The 15,910-nt window shown below is 43.5% G+C and overlaps 2 long non-coding RNA genes across 4 annotated transcripts; one reads left to right on the forward strand and one right to left on the reverse strand.

Moving 5' to 3' along the window:
- Positions 1-4,012: 4,012 nt before the first annotated feature.
- LOC121556137 lies at positions 4,013-8,006 on the reverse strand. 3 transcript variants are annotated; one of them, XR_005998090.2, is made up of 10 exons: positions 7,918-8,006; positions 6,999-7,191; positions 6,818-6,908; positions 6,629-6,736; positions 6,499-6,534; positions 6,289-6,336; positions 5,391-5,666; positions 4,798-5,009; positions 4,370-4,529; positions 4,013-4,208 (listed from the first exon to the last, which is right to left on the reverse strand). It is a non-coding gene; the product is annotated as an uncharacterized LOC121556137 (long non-coding RNA). The 3 variants fall into 3 exon arrangements; XR_005998088.2 differs by having other exon boundaries at positions 4,013-4,211; XR_005998089.2 differs by lacking the exon at positions 7,918-8,006 and adding an exon at positions 7,329-7,387 and having other exon boundaries at positions 4,013-4,211.
- Positions 7,452-9,647, forward strand: LOC121556148. The gene is made up of 3 exons (XR_005998093.2): positions 7,452-7,776; positions 7,903-8,034; positions 8,881-9,647. It is a non-coding gene; the product is annotated as an uncharacterized LOC121556148 (long non-coding RNA).
- The last annotated feature ends 6,263 nt before the right edge of the window (positions 9,648-15,910 follow it).

Consider the following 15,910-nt stretch of genomic DNA (forward strand, 5'->3'; position numbering starts at 1 on the left):
CACCTAGGTATTTGTAGTTGTCCACATACTCTAGGTCAGACCCGTCGAGAGTGGTGATTCTAGTCGGGTGGGCGGGTGCCAGCAGCGTTCGATTGAAAAGCATGCATTTAGTTTTACTAGTGTTTAAGAGCAGTTGGAGGCTACTGAAGGATTGTTGTATGGCATTGAAGCTCGTTTGGAGGTTTGTTAACACAGTGTCCAATGAAGGGCCAGATGTATACAAAATGGTGTCGTCTGCGTAGAGGTGGATCTGAGAGTCACCAGCAGCAAGAGCGACATCATTGATATACACGGAGAAAAGTGTCTGCCCAAGAATTGAACCCTGTGGCACCCCCATAGAGACTGCCATAGGTCCAGACAACAGGCCCTCCGATTTGACACACTGAACTCTATCTGAGAAGTAGTTGGTGAACCAGGCGAGGCAGTCATTTGAGAAACCAAGGCTATTTAGTCTGCCAATAAGAATGCGGTGGTTGACAGAGTCAGCCATACCCGTTGCTAACGAGTGTATAAAATCGAGCACACCGCCATGCAATCTCCATAGACAAACATTGGCAGTAGAATGGCCTTACTGAAGAGCTCAGTGACTTTCAACGTGGTGCCGTCATAGGATGCCACCTTTCCAACAAGTCAGTTCGTCAAATTTCTGCCCTGCTAGAGCTTCCCCGGTCAACTGTAAGTGCTGTTATTGTGAAGTGGAAACGCCTAGGAGCAACAACGTGGCGTGTAAAAACACAAACTACCGAGTTCCAAACTGCCTCTGGAAGCAACGTCAGCACAAGAACTGTTCATCGGGAGCTTCATGAAATGGGTTTCCATGGCCGAGCAGCCTCACACAAGCCTAAGATCACCATGCGAAATGCCAAGAGTCGGCTGGAGTGGTATAAAGCTCACCGCCATTGGACTCTGGAGCATTGGAAACGCGTTCCCTGGAGTGATGAATCACGCTTCACCATCTGGCGAATCTGGGTTTGGCGGATGCCAGGAAAACTCTTTACCTGCCCCAATGTATAGTGCCAACTGTAAAGTTTGGTGGAGGAGGAATAATGGTCTGGGGCTGTTTTTCATGGTTCGGCCTAAGCCCCTTAGTTCCAGTGAAGGGAAATCTTAACTCTATTGCATACAATGACATTCTAGACGATTCTGTGCTTCCATCTTTGTGGCAACATTTTGGGGAAGGCCCTTTCCTGTTTCAGCATGACAATGCCCCGTACACGAAGTGAGGTCCATACAGAAATGGTTTGTTAATGTCTGTGTGGAAGAACTTGACTGGCCTGCACAGAGCCCTGACCTCAACCCCATCAAACACCTTTGGGATGAATTGGAACGCCGACTGCGAGCCAGGCCTAATCGCCCAACATCAGTGCCGACCTCACTAATACTTTTGTGGCTGAATGGAAGCAAGTGCCCGCAGCAATGTTCCAACATTTAGTGGTAAGCCTTCCCAGAAGAGCGGAGGCTGTTATAGCAGCAAAGGGGGGACCAACTACATATTAATGCCCATGATTTTTGGAATGAGATGTTTGACGAGCAGGTGTCCACATACTTTTGGTCATGTAGTGTATCTCTTGAAAGTCAATGAAACCGCATTGCAATTCAAAAGTATCTCAATGTTTAGAACAACTTCTATATCTGTATTGGTTGCCTCTCCTGTCATGTATAGCTACTATATGCCAGGGATCATCAACTAGATTCAGCCGCGGGCCGATTTCTTTTCTGGAGCGGATGGTCAGGGGGCCGGAACATAATTACAAATAATTTGTAGACTGCAAATTGACAGCAAGAAGCCCAAACAGAAATGTTTGACTAAAACATAATCATTTCAAACCTTGCTTACATTTGAATATGATAATGTGTCTCTCTATTATGCGTGGGAATACTTGAACATAGTTCTTAAATTAAAATCACTTGGAGCTGATTTCCTGGTGTTTTTAGTCTTTTATGTCCAACAATGAAAATTCCACACAAAATAAAACCACCAATGGGACAAATGTGGCCCACGGACCGCCAGTTGGGGAACCCTGATATATGCCATTTAGCAGACGCTTTTATCCAAAGCAACTTAGTCATGCGTGCATACATTTTATGTATGGGGGTCCCAGGAATCGAACCCACTATCCTGGAATTGCAAGCTTCATACTCTACCAACAGCTACAGAGGACTACATAGCTGGAGGACAAAGAAAATCTGTACTCCCATCTATACTGTCTATAAAATAACATTCCTTCAACGATAGCAGAGGACAAAGAAAAATACCTTGTAGCTGCACAACTTTGTAACAGAAACATATTCAGCCAGTGGAGAACACACATTCAGTATAAATAACAAGCAATGGTCACACAAAAATGTTCCTTTCAGAAAAATGCTAGAAACCAAGCAATCCTTTCACTTAATACACATGGAATAAACATGGCATAAACCCCTTCATACAGGGGTTAGAGCAAAATAAATACCATGACTGAAACAAGTCGATCTCAGATCGATTGCCTGGGGCCAACTTAACCTCCCTTTCATTTAAGAAAGTCATGACCATCATGCTTTTAGGGAAAGAGGATAATTTGGTAGGATCACTTGGTCCTCCTCGGGATAATTTTTATGTAGGACTGAGAAGCTCGGTTCTGGTGACTTTTTAAAAGGCAATTCTACTCTTAAATAAAATTATGCTGACGCCATCTAAAATATAATTTCCACCTCCAGAAATGGGCCCAATAACATTTTGGTAAACAAATGTAAACTTATTTTAACATTTTGGACCATGCATATAGCCCCACCAAACTTAACTCTCGACCTGGCAGCCAGTTCCACTGCATTTTTTCATTGTTCCCCTCTAATCAGGGACTGATTTAGACCTGGGACACCTGGTGTGTGAAATTAATTATCAGGTAGAACAGCAAACTAACAGGCTCCAGACCTGTTCTATATTATCAGATGTGCTATTAGCAATAAGCATTATCACCTGTAGCCCAACTGATGAAGCATAGTGGCTATAAAATGTACATAGGCTGAAGTATGTGGTTTGTCCATCTGCATTTACCCATTGGACACAACATCCTGATTGTTATCAATTATTATTTTATTATAAATATAATGATTATTCAAAACTATTTATTCTATTACAAAGTATGTCATTGCCCTTTTAAGACAAAATTGCCCCTTTAAGAGCTCTGTTGCTCTTAAAGATGACATTGCCCCTTGAAGAGCCAATTTATGCTTGATCTGAAAATGTAGTCGGAGGCGCCATATGGATGGATGGTGTGACGCAAGCCTCTGGAGGCACGCAGAGGCCAAATTGAGCTCTGTACCGCATTGCCGTACGCCTCTCAAATTTTGTAACAATGCTCCATATAGCTCCGCATTGACATGATTGGTTGACGGTAGGTGAGGGCGGGAGATCCTGTATAAATACAAACTCACTTCCTTCACAACAGCTCTGCGCTGCTTCGCGAATCACCAGAAGTATGAATGCCCTGACTTCTGCAGAGTATCACCGTAAATCAAATCGTATTGGTTACATACACATATTTAGCAGATGTTATTGCGGGTGTATGGAAATGCTTGTGTTCCTAGCTCCAACCCAGCAAACATATGGTCGGCGGGCCAGTAGTGGTCCACCGGTGGCAAAGTTAGCGGCCCACCGGTGGGCACCGCCTGCGGTTCGCCAGCGTTTTGCGCATCGTTTTTCCAGCGGACCACCAGCGGCAGCCGCCACTTTACCAACAGAGGTCCGCTACTGGGCCACTGGTTCATAATAAGTATTTGTTGGCGGTCCACGGTCGGTCCAGCGTTCATACTATCAGTATCTTTCCATACAGTAATGAATCCAAAATAATGTACACCACCCTCAATAATCATTGCAAATTCATTGTAAAACACTACAATATAAAAATATCTACATTGAATACATGGTAACGATGAATATGCATTTTATAATTTTTAAAAATAAGTATTATACAATTAGTAATAATAATAAAATATATATATATATATATATATATATAGATTTAGGCTAATTGTTATTACAGAACATAATGTCCTGGACTACAAAATAATGAGTATGTACAATACAATATACACAGACAAACAGAAAATTGTTTCTTGAGCCTCTTCAATTGGCCCGTCTTTCTTTCCTACCCCCTTCTCTGTCAGCAGCTCCCTTCAGAAATGTTGCGACTCTGTTGCCTCTTTTGTAGAGGGGTTCTTTCTTATCGCTACTGAAACCACAGAACAATTCTTATCAATATTTGTTCTTCATGAACGAACAAGGTCAAGAACTATTTAAACACATGTTTCAGATTCAAAACTGTCTCCAGGTTTAATCAAAGATATCTATATTATCAGAAAGTGAATTCATAGACTAATAGAAACGTACTGTGAACAATGCTTTTTAAAGCTAGCTGCCTGAAAGAGATCTTATGTCCCAAGCCAGTCCAGTTACAAAGCCTGGACAGGTCATTGGAGAAAAGGCAGGCAAACATCCTCCTCACTGAGTCTTTGACGGACTTGCCCCCTTTAGCAGCCAAAAACATCACCTGTAAAATAAATTGTCCATAGTTAGTGGTATATAGAGCAGTGAACCATACAGAAACTACAGGTCTCAAGTCCCTCCAAAGAAAAGCAGTGGGGAGCTCTTCCGAGTCACAGACTTCATAAGCACCCAATTACTTAACATGTACAATACTCCAAGAGTCTGCACTTTATTTAATCCCATAGACAGAGCCCTAAGGATGATAAAAAGTGTCGCTGTCCAAAAACCTCTGGTATCTGTATGTAGTGTGATGCCATGTTCTTGCCAAATACCAATTTCTCCTGAAGCTCCTCATTCCCAGCAAGCCGATGTTCAAGCTCCTCCAGCATCAGCCTGTCCTTCAGAGGAAGCACAATGTCCTCTGGCAGAACCATGTCCCCATGAGACCCATTGGTCAGCTGCATTAAGAGGTTCCTGTTTACTGTGGTCTGGTATTGCAACTCTGACATCCTCTGCCAATTTTCTCAGGTGCTGAAGAATCAGCCTGTGGAAATACATTTACATTTAACATTTACGTCATTTAGCAGACGCTCTTATCCAGAGCGACTTACAAATTGTTGCATTCAACTTATGATAGCCAGTGGGAAATCTTAACATATGACAGTGGGCAAGTTATAAACCTATTCCTTTCGAATGACAAGATAAAAGCTCTATGAAAACAGGTTTGATTCTGAGTTATGGAATGCAAGGGCCAAACATGCACAACCAATGCTGACACTGTAAGCCAGTGTAAGCCACTGTCATTTACAGTAAATGTAAAAAATGTTTTACAAAAAATGTTTAAAGATCAACATTGTATAACATTCCACTTTATGTAATTATGGAGCCCCTCACACTACAACTATGTAGCACATATTGCAGTTACCTTCAGACTGACGAGCAGCAGGGCCCAGTGATGAGGAGGATTGAGCTGTTTGAGATGAGAATTTTCAAAATAACTACCTAAGAATGCAGCTAATAAGAATACTTATTATTTTTAATGAAATGTATCTTTACAGAATTGCTGCTGGTAGTAGCCATACTTTGCTTTTCTAATAGACTGTATGCAGTAACAAGTGTACAGTGGAATACTTAAAATTACTGTGGACTGTTGCCAGAAAATCTTCTGACGAAGAGGCACGGGAACAGGGTCTTGATGATTCTGTTGCAAATTGAGTACAATACACAAATGTAGAATTTCAGTTAAAGTAAGTAGCGCCCACATCTCAACTGGGGGAAAGTATCCAGATACAATGACTTGGCTAGATATTCCCAAATCCCCCTTTGCAACAATGTTTCCCACAAACTGCAACTGGCCATATGTTGTAGCATTACTAGCACTAAAATAGTTATTTGGAAGTTAGCTAATGCTGGAGAAATGAAGCACATGCAATCTTAATCAGTCAACTGACGTGTTTCACAAGTGAACACATGGAGTGAACAAGACAAGTTTGTTCATGGCTAACTAGCGGTGAACTTTCCCAGTTGGACAACGTTTTGATTGCAAGAATTCACTTTCGACTACTTGCTCGCAAAGGTAACGAACACTTTCCATTAACGTTTCATTTTCTGTCACATTTCTCCATTATTTCTATATCCTACTTGTAAAACATTTTTTTAATTAAATCTAAAATGGTTTGTGTTGATAATCGTTAGTAATTATAGTGAAACACACCTGTGGTAACTTGCTGACAGAAGATGTGTGTTTGTTTTTTTGAAAAGATTAACATTGTAGAGCATTTCTCCCTTTACACCTCAGATAGTATAATGTCAAGATCAGGTACCTTCAGACTGGTGAGCAGCTGGCCCCTTTGACGAAGAGGACTGAGGACCTGTTCAGATCAAAGTTAAGCATAGTTATTTGTCCTATACATCTGAGTTCACAGCCAAACTATTTCAGCATTCCTTCAAAAAACTGATTATAACATTATTAGTTCTTAAGCATAATGTTATGTGATATACTTCATTACATTCAGTACATAAGAGGCACTTACCCCCAACAGAGAGTAACAAAGAGGGTCTTGAAGATACTGTTACAAATTGTGAAAATGAAATGCAGGTTGTGAAAATTAGACATACTTTGTATGAACAATTCATTGCCAAGAAATGAAATATTGCATATACTTTTGGTGTGTGTGGAATCAACCCTTTTTTGGTGAATTTGGGGCCTTTGGCGCTGGTTATGATCAGTGTCAGACTCCTCAGTCGGTCTGATCACATTTAGGATTTCGCCTGGGAATGACAGTAAGCATTACGTTTTCAGAGTAGTAGTGTAGTGTTTAGATTCCTTTTATTTCAAACACTAAATCTTACTTTCTCTTTCTTTGGTGAGACTCTGGCTCGGTTTCCAGGCTTGAGCCTTTTTCAGCCCGAACCAGGCACTCATGGGCTTTCTCATATAAATCTGAAAACATCACAAAACAGGAGCTTATCAGTTCATCTGAAATCTGCAAACGAGACATTTAGTATCTTAATATTCAGTTAAAGTACTCACTCTTTGTCTTCAGTAATTGAATTGAATACACCTCCCATGTATCAATGTCCGGCAGTTCATGCGACGTCACTGCCTTAACTTCTCTTGGCTCTTGTATGGAGGCCAATAACATTTGTCCTTGGTGCACCAGGTTTTTTAGATGACAGCTAAACTGTCATCTTCGTTCAGGAAATTAACTACAGCAAACATGGTACTGTAAACAAAACAGCAAATAAGGGTACTCAATTAGATTAGTTTACTCAAACATTTCACATCTAATTGTAGGAGTTTAAGAAAATCCCTTAAATTAAATGATTAATTTTCTGTAATGTCTTTTACATGACAATTTACCTTGAAAAGAGAACGGGTAAACAGAAGAAAAAATAATATTGGTGCTTTGCAGCCGAGTTAACGTTACAACAAGGCAGTTCTAACCGCCTCTCACGAGACACCTGCAGCTTGCTAGTTTGTTCTGAAGAACATCTCGTGACGCCTAAGGACAGTTGACTAGCTAGCTAAATAACGTTAAGCAAATCGCTTTACTATTTTTAAATGTTAGCTGGTTAACGTTACTGTTTGTAACTTGACAATGTTAACTTTCTGTCTCCCTTTATTGTTCGTGTTACCGGACAACTGTGGGGCACTTTTATTGTCCATGTAATGTTAGTTGGGCAAATCTAAAGTTGTCTGCCAACTTAAATAACGTAACGTTAGCTAGTCCAACGTTAGCGTCCGTCAACTAACTTGAAGACCCTAACGTTAACTCTGAAGGCATTATTGACACATGGCCGTTCCTAAGGTCCTTGTTAACATTAACCTTAGGCTAAGGTCCTTAGCCATACTGTTTGTCATGATATAACATATCAAACAGTAACCATAACTTAAACGTACTTTAATTTCTCATATAACTTACATGTATTTTTAGATAACATCAACTCACCTTGGCTTTCAACTGGGACCACAGAGACGCCGACTGGGTTTTTATAGAGACACATGATGAGCTGTTCTCTCCAGTGGATTCCACAGGACAACATTTATATGTGGGACCACACAGCAGGTAAGGGCGCCTTTTAATGGTGATTCGCAAACCACACAGAAGGTAAAGGACGCCTTTTAATGGTGATTCGCAAATCACACAGAGGGTAAGAGCGTCTTTTAATGGTGATGCATAACCTTTTGAGAATTATGGTGTTGTATACAGTTAGTATGAGTACATTTACTGCTTGATTCCACGAATATAGAAGTGTAAACAACGTACGACTTCATGTGAAAGTCATGTAAAGCCTTATAGTCGTTCCAATACATATTTCGGGGAGATTGGTCTTCCATTGCAGACCTGCACCCTAATTCTCAAAAGGTTATGAATCACCATTAAAAGGCGTCCTTTACCTTCTGTGTGGTTTTGTGTGGTTTGCGTATCACCATTAAAAGGCGCCCCTTACCTGCTGTGGTACCACATATCCCCATATGAATGGCATGATTGGTACAACCTTTTGGCCGATTTAATGGGGTGTTTTGATTGGGTGTAGGGTTAGTGTTAGCTTGAATTTGTGGATTCTTGACCTTGTTCCACAGGCTCAAGGCTCGGGTATGACTAATTTAGGATTAATTATTTTAGAGATAGATATCTTGCAGTGAGGGAGGGCAGGAGAGGACAGCTCAGGAAAAAAATTAAGATTTCTCATCGATAGCTGTTGCTTTGTTGTCCAAGCAGGTTCTAACCATAAGTACAAATCACAAACTGAATTGGTATGTAAAGTGTCAAATCAACACTACATATTGTGTATACAATTACCTGTCATCTTTACATTTCTTAGAATATTATGATGGGGGGAAATTAATACGTAAAACAATAATTGTGATGAAAGTCTACTGATCTTTAATTGTGGCATTTCTTCAACAGGACTTCTCTCTGCTGTCTGGTTCCTGAAAGATGTTGATGACATCACTCACCCTCAAGCTCCACTAGCACATGTGCCCCACAACATTAGACATTAAACCCTCCTGTCCATCTTCAGTACCTTAAGCAACACACACACACACACACACAATGATATCCCCATAGACACATAGGGTGGTTTGTGCCCATATTCATATTACTTAAAAGTGAAAGTATGCAAGCTATCTACTTGTAAGAACACACATAAAAGTAGTGGAACTTGCTATTACATTGAAATTGCATTATGCGATTACAAAATGTGGAACTTCATAATGGTCATTTTCCAGACAAAGCTGAATGGTACAGTTCAATTCTTGTCAAATCCGTGTGGTTTAGATATATTTTTTAAAGATATATATTGTTTTCAGCAATAGTAGCAGTACTTATTCAATTTATGAGAAGGTGTTACAGCAGGTCGCACGCACGGGTCCGCATATCGTCATGTCGAAGTTCCTCCACTGAAGGTCAGACCTCCACCTAGCGTAGCGGCTTGCCGCTCAAGAAACGCTCGGTCCGATGAGTGATTGCCGACTATTGGCTTGCGGATTGTCTGCAGCCGGAGGCCCGACCGCGGCAATCCGCTGACGGCGTGCCACCGCAAAAATGCTGGCGGACCGACAGGTCATTGTTGGCTGGGAACAGTGCGGTAGTATCTAACAATTAACAACAATACACACATCTAAAAGTAAAGAATGGAATTAAGAAATATATAAATATTACGACGAGCAATGTCGGAGTGGCATTAACTAAAATACAGTAGAATAGAATACAGTATATACATATGAAATGAGTAAAGCAGTATGTAAACATTATTAAAGTGACTAGTGTTCCATTATTAACCTCTTAAGGATCGGACCCTTTTTTTCAATTTTCGCCTAAATACCCAAATCTTTTTTGTTGTATTTTACCCCCTTTTTGTGGTATCCAATTGGTAGTTACAGTCTTGTGCCATTGCTGCAACACCCGTACGGACACGGGAGAGTTGACGGTCGAGGGTTGTGCGTCCTCCGAAACACAACCCAACCTAGCCGCATTGCTTCTTGACACCCGCACTGCTTCTTGACACAGTGCACGCTTAACTCGGAAGCCAGCCGCACCAATGTGCCGGAGGAAACACCGTACACCTGGCGACCGAGTCAGCGTGCACTGCGCCCGGGCCGCCACAGGAGTCGCTAGTGCGCGATGGGACAAGAACATCCCTGCCGGCCAAACCCTCCCCTACCCTGGACGGCGCTGGGCCAATTGTGCGCGGGCCCCATGGGTCTCCTGGTCGCGGCCGGCTGCGACAGAGCCTGGAATCGAACCAGGATCTCTAGTGGCACAGCTACTCGGGAGGCCCCGACATACCCAAATCTAACTGCCTGTAGCTCAGGACCTGAAGCAAGGATATGCTGATACCATTTGAAAGGAAACACTTTGAAGTTTGTTGAAATGTGAAATTAATGGAGGAGAATATAACACATTAGACCTGGTAAAAGATAATACAATAAAAAAAAACGTGTTTTCTATTTATTTTTTTGTTCCATCGTCTTTGAAATGCAAGAGAAAGGCCACAATATAATATTGCAGTTTAGGCGCAATTTAGATTTTGGCCACTAGATGGCAGCGGTGTGTATGTAAAGTTTCAGATTGATCTAGTGAAGCATTGCAATACTGGACTGTTTTGTAAAGTCTGCCCAAATGTGCCGAATTGGTCAATTGATACATTTTCAAGTACATAACTATAGAGAACATACAAAAATGATATGGTAATACAAATTGTAAGTTTACACACTCCCAGGAAATGTCATACATGATGGATCATTAGCTTATACACTAACTTTCACACATCATTTTGCTACGTCGTCGTCGGGTGAGGTTGTGTCTCTCTCTCTGGCAGGAGGTAAGCTTGGCTTATATGGTGTCGAGTAAAGCTTAAACTATGTATTTAGATTGTAGTTAGGTATTGTAGGTAGTTATCGTGGGTTATTGTATGTAATTATTGTAGGTAAGTATTGTATTCAGCTGAGCCCAGTGAAGCACGAAGCTAGCTAACCCACTACCTGGACTAGCTAGCGGGTAGCTACTGGTAACTATTAGCAACTGTGGATAGTTGTTTCACGCCTGGGAGTACCTGTAATTACGGCAGCTAGCTGCCTACAATAATTACATACAATAATGCCTACCATTCAGCTGTTTTTCTAACCTCATTGTCTGAAGCGTTAACGTTAGGTTAGCTTGCTTGTTACGTTACGTTGCTTGCTTGTTGCTACCTGGATAGCTACTAAACAATAGCTGGAACAACCTAGCGAACAAACGCGAACTGGCTGAGTCAATTCAGTGGCTAGCTTTGCACTTGGCTAGCTAACAGTAGCTGCTAGGGGTAAGTTATAACCTACATTTGTGTTTTGTTTTTACATACTGGTAGCCAGAGTCGTTCAAGGGAATTTGGGACATGGGTGACTAGTTAACGTTAGCTTGGCTCTCTCTGTGTGTTCGTGCCGTGGGAGGACGGGTTTCTTCGTTGGCAGAAAGCAATGGCTAGCTAGTATGCTAACTATTCTAGCTAACTAACTGGCTGAATAAGTTGACGACGGACTCGCACAAGCTGTCGGGACTAACCCACAACGTTAGACACGGACACGAATGATCTGCTTGGCGTGTTGACACACTGGTGGTTTGTTGTGGCAGAGTATTGGTGCTAAACCGTGTTGTTGGAGGCCGGCATGCTAGTTGGCTGTGGCGTCATATGACTAGGTGCCCTGGACGGTTTTCACAGAAGAATACTGTACCAAGTTAGCTAGCTGAATAAATTAAGTTAGTCTATTCCTAGAAAACATTGAACCGCTGTAGTTTACAACAATTATAGTTTCTGAGGTGGAAGTTGGGAGAGTTATATTTGGGTGTTTCAGTGAAACGTAAATGAGGGAGACCCCGCTCTCTCGCTTTCCCAGATGTTCAGTTAATTTCATTCCGATCTCCTTTGCATTATTGTAGCCATTTTCTGTAGCCTGTCAACTATGCCTCTGTCTATCCCTGTTCTCTCCTCTCCGCACAGGCTATACAAACGCCTCACACCGCTGCCTCTCTAACCTGGTGGTCCCTGCACGCACGACCCACGTGGAGTTCCAGGTCTCCGGCAGCCTCTGGAACTGCCGTTCTGCGGCCAACAAGGCAGAGTTAATCTCAGCCTATGCTACCCTCCAGTCCCTCGACTTCTTGGCGCTGACGGAAACATGGATTACCACTAAAAACACTGCTACTCCTACTGCTCTCTCCTCGTCTGACCATGTGTTCTCGCATACCCCGAGAGCATCTGGTCAGCGGGGTGGTGGCACAGGAATCCTCATCTCTCGCAAGTGGACATTCTCTCTTTCTCCCCTGACCCATCTGTCTATCTCCTCATTTGAATTCCATGCTGTCACAGTCACTAGCCCATTCAAGCTTAACATCCTTGTCATTTATCGCCCTCCAGGTTCCCTTGGACAGTTCATCAATGAGCTTGACGCCTTGATAAGTTCCTTTCCTGAGGATGGCTCACCCCTCACAGTTGGGTGACTTTAACCTCCCTACGTCTACCTTTGACTCATTTCTCTCTGCCTCCTTCTTTCCACTCCTCTCCTCTTTTGACCTCACCCTCTCACCGTCCCCCCCTACTCACAAGGCTGGCAATACGCTTGACCTCATCTTTACTAGATGCTGTTCTTCTACTAATCTCACTGCAACTCCCCTCCATGTCTCCGACCACTACTTTGTATCCTTTTCTCTCTCGCTCTCCTCCAACACTACTCACTCTGCCCCTACTCAGATGGTAATGTGCCGTCGCAATCTTCGCTCTCTCTCTCCCGCTACTCTCTCCTCTTCCATCCTATCATCTCTTCCCTCTGCTCAATCCTTCTCCCTCCAATCTCCTGATTCTGCCTCCTCAACCCTCCTCTCCTCCCTTTCTGCATCATTTGACTCTCTATGTCCCCTATCCTCCCGGCCGGCTCGGTCCTCCCCTCCTGCTCCGTGGCTTGACGACACATTGCGAGCTCACAGAACAGGACTCCGGGCAGCCGAGCGGAAATGGAGGAAAACTAGACTCCCTGCGGACCTGGCATCTTTTCACTCCCTCCTCTCTACATTTTCTTCCTCTGTTTCTGCTGCTAAAGCCACTTTCTACCACATTCTAACCCTAGGAAGCTCTTTGCCCCCAAATGACACTGCTGGTCCTGCTCACACTGCCCTACCCTATGCTTTGACTTCTTTCTCCCCTCTCTCTCCAGATGAAATCTTGCGACTTGTGACGGCCGGCCGCCCAACAACCTGCCCGCTTGACCCTATCCCCTCCTCTCTTCTCCAGACCATCTCCGGTGACCTTCTCCCTTACCTCACCTCGCTCATCAACTCATCCTTGACCGCTGGCTATGTCCCTTCCGTCTTCAAGAGAGCGAGAGTTACAACCCTTCTCAAAAAACCTACACTCGATCCCTCCGATGTCAACAGCTACAGACCAGTATCCCTTCTTTCTTTTCTCTCCAAAACTCTTGAGCGTGCCGTCTTTAGCCAACTCTCTTGCTATCTCTCTCAGAATGACCTTCTTGATCCAAACCAGTCAGATTTCAAGACTGGTCATTCAACTGAGACTGTTCTTCTCTGTGTCACGGAGGCTCTCCACACTGCTAAAGCTAACTCTCTCTCCTCTGCTCTTGTCCTTCTAGACCTGTCTGCTGCCTTTGATACTGTGAACCATCAGATCCTCCTCTCCACCCTCTCCGAGTTGGGCATCCCCGGCGCGGCTCACTCTTGGATTGCGTCCTACCTGACCGGTCGCTCCTACCAAGTGGCGTGGCAAGAATCTGTCTCCGCACCACGTGCTCTCACCACTGGTGTCCCCCAGGGCTCAGTTCTAGGCCCTCTCCTATTCTCGCTATACACCAAGTCACTTGGCTCTGTCATATCCTCACATGGCCTCTCCTATCATTGCTACGCAGACGACACACAACTAATCTTCTCCTTTCCTCCTTCTGGCAGACATGCAGAGTGGATCAGTGTGGATGACGGATCACCACCTCAAGCTGAACCTCGGCAAGACGGAGCTGCTCTTCCTCCCGGGGAAGGACTGCCCATTCCATGATCTCGCCATCACGGTTGACAACTCTGTTGTGTCCTCCTCCCAGAGTGCGAAGAGCCTTGGCGTGACCCTGGACAACACCCTGTCGTTCTCCGCTAACATCAAGGCGGTGACCCAATCCTGTAGGTTCATGCTCTACAACATTCTGAGAGTATGACCCTGCCTTACACAGGAAGTGGCACAGGTCCTAATCCAGGCACTTGTCATCTCCCGTCTGGATTACTGCAACTCGCTGTTAGCTGGGCTCCCTGCCTGTGCCATTAAACCCCTACAACTCATCCAGAATGCCACAGCCCGTCTGGTGTTCAACCTTCCCAAGTTCTCTCACGTCACCCCGCTCCTCCGCACACTCCACTGGCTTCCAGTTGAAGCTCGCATCTGCTACAAGACCATGGTGCTTGCCTACGGAGCTGTGAGGGGAACGGCACCTCCGTACCTTCAGGCTCTGATCAGTCCCTACACCCAAACGAGGGCATTGCGTTCATCCACCTCTGGCCTGCTGGCCCCCCTACCTCTGCAGAAGCACAGTTCCCACTCAGCCCAGTCAAAACTGTTCGCTGCTCTGGCACCCCAATGGTGGAACAAGCTCCCTCACGACGCCAGGACAGCGGAGTCACTCACCACCTTTCCGGAGACACTTGAAACCCCACCTCTTTAAGGAATACCTGGGATAGGATAAAGTAATCCTTCTACCCCACCCCCCAAAAAATTAAAAATAAAACATATTGTAAAGTGGTTATCCCACTGGCTATAAGGTGAATGCACCAATTTGTAAGTCGCTCTGGATAAGAGCGTCTGCTAAATGACGTAAATGTAATGTAGATGGCCGGGGCGGGGTGGGTGTGGAGCCAGAGACAGCAGGGGTGCAAACTGTAGAACCCAGTTCCTACATTTGAAGATAAAAATTGATTTTATTGAACAAAACTATGCTACATTTTATCTCTGGGACCCTTAGGATGGCAAATCAGAGCAAGATTACTGAATGTAAGTACATTATTTACCTTCAGAGGTGAATGTATCAAACCAGTTGCCGTGATACGTTTTTTGTTGTTGTGCACTCTCCTCAAACAATATCATGGTATTTTTTCACTGTAATAGCTACTGTAAATTGGACAGTGCAGTTAAGATTACAATAATTTAAGCTTTCTGCCCATATAAGACATGTCTATATCCTGGAAAGTTTGCTGTTACTTACAACAGTCATGCTAATCACGTTTACTCGTTTACACGTTTATTATTTATTATTATTTACTCAACGTCCCGTATACGGGACACTGATCCCGTACAGGTTAAAGTGACCAGTGATTCCATGTCTATGTACAGTTTTCACAATTCCTGACATTTAATCCTAGTAAAAATTCCCTGTCTTAGGTCAGTTAGGATCACCACTTTATTTTAAGAATGTGAAATGTCAGAATAATAGTAGAGAGAGTGATTTATTTCAGCTTTTATTTATTTCATCACATTCCCAGTGGGTCAGAAGTTTACATTCACTCAATTAGTATTTGGTAGCATGGCCTTTAAATTGTTTAACTTGGGTCAAATGTTTCGGGTAGCCTTCCACAAGCTTCCCACAATAAGTTGGGTGAATTTTGGCCCATTCCTCCTGACAGAGCTGGTGTAACTGAGTCAGGTTTGTAGGCCTCCTTGCTCGCACATGCTTTTTCAGTTCTGCCCACACATTTTCTATAGGATGGAGGTCAGGGCTTTGTGATGGCCACTCCAATACCTTGACTTTGTTGTCCTTAAGCCATTTTGACACAACTTTGTAAGTATGCTTGGGGTCATTGTCCATTTGGAAGACCCATTTGCGACCAAGCTTTAACTTCCTGACTGATGTCTTGAGATGTTGCTTCGATATATCCACATCATTTTGCTTCCTCATGATGCCATCTATTT

This window comes from Coregonus clupeaformis, chromosome 4, assembly GCF_020615455.1.
Source record: "Coregonus clupeaformis isolate EN_2021a chromosome 4, ASM2061545v1, whole genome shotgun sequence".
Lineage (NCBI taxonomy): Eukaryota > Metazoa > Chordata > Actinopteri > Salmoniformes > Salmonidae > Coregonus > Coregonus clupeaformis.